This window comes from Cherax quadricarinatus, chromosome 31, assembly GCF_038502225.1.
Source record: "Cherax quadricarinatus isolate ZL_2023a chromosome 31, ASM3850222v1, whole genome shotgun sequence".
NCBI lineage: Eukaryota > Metazoa > Arthropoda > Malacostraca > Decapoda > Parastacidae > Cherax > Cherax quadricarinatus.
Genome location: NC_091322.1, coordinates 27447871 through 27452484, shown reverse-complemented (window position 1 = coordinate 27452484; position 4614 = coordinate 27447871). Strand labels below are relative to the sequence as shown.

The 4614-nt window shown below is 41.3% G+C and overlaps 1 protein-coding gene across 1 annotated transcript in view; it reads right to left on the bottom strand.

The window, feature by feature from the left end:
* LOC128697370 (atrial natriuretic peptide receptor 3) overlaps nt 1–2778 on the bottom strand; it is a gene marked incomplete at its 3' end in the record, with an annotated part of 434029 nt that extends 431251 nt beyond the window's left edge. The window contains 1 exon segment of the mRNA XM_053788994.2: nt 2249–2778.
* Between the last annotated feature and the right edge of the window lie 1836 nt (nt 2779–4614).

The following is a 4614-nucleotide window of genomic DNA, read 5'->3' as shown; positions in this document are numbered from 1 at the left end:
AAATAAACCACGAAAAAGTGGCTGGAACAATTAGCAAATAAACCACGATAAAGTGACTGGAACAATTAGCAAATAAACCACGATAAAGTGGCTGGAACAGTTAGCAAATAAACCACGATAAAGTGGCTGGAACAATTAGCAAATAAACCACGATAAAATGGCTGGAACAATTAGCAAATAAACCACGATAAAGTGGCTGGAACAATTAGCAAATAAACCACGATAAAGTGGCTGGAACAATTAGCAAATAAACCACGATAAAGTGGCTGGAACAATTAGCAAATAAACCACGATAAAGTGGCTGGAACAATTAGCAAATAAACCACGATAAAGTGGCTGGAACAATTAGCAAATAAACCACGATAAAGTGGCTGAAACAATTAGCAAATAAACCACGATAAAGTGGCTGAAACAATTAGCAAATAAACCACGATAAAGTGGCTGAAACAATTAGCAAATAAACCACGATAAAGTGGCTGGAACAATTAACAAATAAACCACGATAAAGTGGCTGGAACAATTCTCAAACAAATCACATTCAGAGAGGAAATTCTTTGCGACGTTTCGGTCTATGCTGAACCATTATCAAGTCCCAACAACTGTTACTTTATAATGGTCCAGGACATTTCGCACTATTATAAAACGTTTCGTACCATCATGAACCATATCTTGCTGTTCTGCAACCTGAAATACAACATTTCGCCTTTGCTGTGCAACATCCCGAACAGTTTCGGACGTCATACAGTTCGGAGAGGAAACTGTAAACGACGTTTCGGTCCCTCACGAACCATTATCGAGTCGCCAGAAATAAATCGCTTAAAATGGATGTGAAATGATTTCATAATAATTTTCTCTCAATATTTCGAATAAACTAGAAAATTACTGAATGATATTAAAAATCATTGGAAAAATTTTTTTTTTTTTCATCTCTCTGAATCAAAAGAATTTTTCTTTAATGAATTTGTATATTTTCAATAGAAAAAAATTGAAAGCAATTAAGTATATATATATGGTGGGTGATCAATATATATATATATATATATACATATATATATATATATATATATATATATATATATATATATATATATATATATATATATATATATATATATATATATATATATATATATATATATATATATATATATATATATATATATATATATATATATATATATATATATATATATATATATATATATATATATATATATATATTGATCACCCACTATTCACTAAGCTCTATATGACCCTTGTGGGTTTTGTGCTCCCCGTTAATATGGCAAAAATAATAACTAGTGACAATAAACGCATTGTGATGATCATGATTATAATGATAACCAATAATAACAAAAATTATAGTAATAATAATAATAATAATAATAATAATAATAATAATAATAATAATAATAATAATAGTAATAATAATAATAATAATAATAATAATAATAATAATAATAATAATAATAATAATAATAATAATAATAATAATAATAATAATAATAATAATAATAATAACTATCCATTTAGTTATTATAACTGAATTTATTTGCCGACCTGAGTTAAAATCATATGAAGCTTAGAGACATCGTACTGTAATCCACTGTTGGGGATAATACTTCCCTTGATTATTACACTGAGTTAATAAGAATAACCCACACACACACACACACACACACACACACACACACACACACACACACACACATAGTATGTAACTCGAATATATATATATATGTTTTCGGTCAAACTATAGACCCTCTTCAGATTGTGAGTGACTCTTAGACTACCCATAGACCAGTGAGGTGGATCAAAGAGGAGGATAAGACTTCTATTGTTGGCATTCTGACATTATCAAGAAGATGCGTGTTAGTGTATCTGAGAAATTTCAGAAAGCGCTAAATCCGTGAGGGGGTAAGGTCAGTTAACCCCGTTTTAGGGTCATTTAGAGCAAGAAGTAGACATGTAGATGACATGCACGGGCAGCGACGGTATTCTTTATACTATAAATGAGCTAAACACCGCTTTGGTAAAGTCTGACGCAATTTCAAGCGTCATCACTGTGTAGATACGTTCTTAAATATAAAAATAATTATTATTTGAGTAAACGTTTAAGAAAGATTACATTAATATTTATCTCTAAATTCGACTTGTTATGTGAGTGGCACCCCAGGAGATAACTACGTACATGTGTGTGTGTGTGTGTGTATAATATAAAAACATTGTAAGGTAATAAGATACTTGCAGTTTACTCCAAGATACTGAAGTCAAGATAAATTCGTCTCAGATGAGAGAAGAGCCGTAAGAGTTGATCATCCTTGTCTCACGTGAGATTATCCTTGTCTCACCTGAGATCATCCTTGTCTCATGTCAAAATCAACCGCTAAGTAACTCTAAAATTTGTTGATCTGAACTTGAACTCGTCTGCTCATTTTGTTAGCTAATTCAAGAAACAATATGTTGATGCGTAATTATGGTTCGCTCACACACGCACAACTCACTCGCTTGTGATTTAAACTTCGCCGATTTACCTAATGGTACTTCTTACGAGAGAGATTTTATCATTTAAGTCAGGCGTTCGGGGTATTCGTCTTCCTGATAAGGGTTGCACTCATGCCCGAAAATCTGGCACATTGTTGTGCCTGGGCAGCGGGGAGGGTAGCGGGTCAGTGCCAGTGAGAGTGGGAGTGCCAGGAAAGCGGCACACCGTCCTCACAGAGCGCACTAGCGAGCTAGACTCCAGGGATGGTGGCACTGGGGCCAGGCCTGGCCTCAGTCACATCCCAGGACACGCGCACGCTCAAGCGCTAACATTACCCGACTCCCAGCATCTCTGCCCACACGAGATGACACTAGCATCTCCGCCCACGCGAGATGACACTAGTATCTCTGCCCACACGAGATGACACTAGCATCTCTGCCACACGGGATGACACTAGCATCTCTGCCTACACGAGATGACACTAGCATCTCTGCCCACGCGAGATGACACTAGTATCTCTGCCCACACAAGATGACACTAGCATCTCTGCCCACACGGAATAACACTAGCATCTCTGCCCACACGGGATGACACTAGCATCTTTCCCCACACTGGATGACACTAGCATCTCTGCCTACACGAGATGACACTAGCATCTCTGCCCACACGAGATGACACTAGCATCTCTGCCCACACGAGATGACACCAGAGTCTCTGCCCACACGAGATGACACTAGCATCTATGCCCACCCTGGATGACACTAGCATCTCTGCCCACACGAGATGACACTAGCATCTCTGCCCACACGGGATGACACTAGCATCTCGGCCCACACGAGATGACACTAGCATCTCTGCCCACACGAGATGACACTAGCATCTCTGCCCACACGAGATTACACTAGCATCTCTGCCCACACTGGATGACACCAGCATCTCTGCTCACACGAGATTACACTAGCATCTCTGCCCACACTGGATGACACTAGCATCTCTGCCCACACTGGATGACACTAGCATCTCTGCCCACACTGGATGACACTAGCATCTCTGCCCACACTGGATGACACTAGCATCTCTGCCCACACTGGATGACACTAGCATCTCTGCCCACACTGGATGACACTAGCATCTCTGCCCACACTGGATGACACTAGCATCTCTGCCCACACTGGATGACACTAGCATCTCTGCCCACACTGGATGACACTAGCATCTCTGCCCACACTGGATGACACTAGCATCTCTGCCCACACGAGATGACACCAGAGTCTCTGCCCACACGAGATGACACTAGCATCTATGCCCTCCCTGGATGACACTAGCATCTCTGCCCACACGAGATGACACTACCATCTCTGCCCACACGGGATGACACTAGCATCTCGGCCCACACGAGATGACACTAGCATCTCTGCCCACACGAGATGACACTAGCATCTCTGCCCACACGAGATTACACTAGCATCTCTGCCCACACTGGATGACACCAGCATCTCTGCTCACACGAGATTACACTAGCATCTCTGCCCACACTGGATGACACTAGCATCTCTGCCCACACTGGATGACACTAGCATCTCTGCCCACACTGGATGACACTAGCATCTCTGCCCACACTGGATGACACTAGCATCTCTGCCCACACTGGATGACACTAGCATCTCTGCCCACACTTAATGACACTAGCATCTCTGCCCACACTGGATGACACTAGCATCTCTGCCCACACTGGATGACACTAGCATCTCTGCCCACACTGGATGACACTAGCATCTCTGCCCACACGAGATGACACCAGAGTCTCTGCCCACACGAGATGACACTAGCATCTATGCCCTCCCTGGATGACACTAGCATCTCTGCCCACACGAGATGACACTACCATCTCTGCCCACACGGGATGACACTAGCATCTCGGCCCACACGAGATGACACTAGCATCTCTGCCCACACGAGATGACACTAGCATCTCTGCCCACACGAGATTACACTAGCATCTCTGCCCACACTGGATGACACCAGCATCTCTGCTCACACGAGATTACACTAGCATCTCTGCCCACACTGGATGACACTAGCATCTCTGCCCACACTGGATGACACTAGCATCTCTGCCCACACTGGAT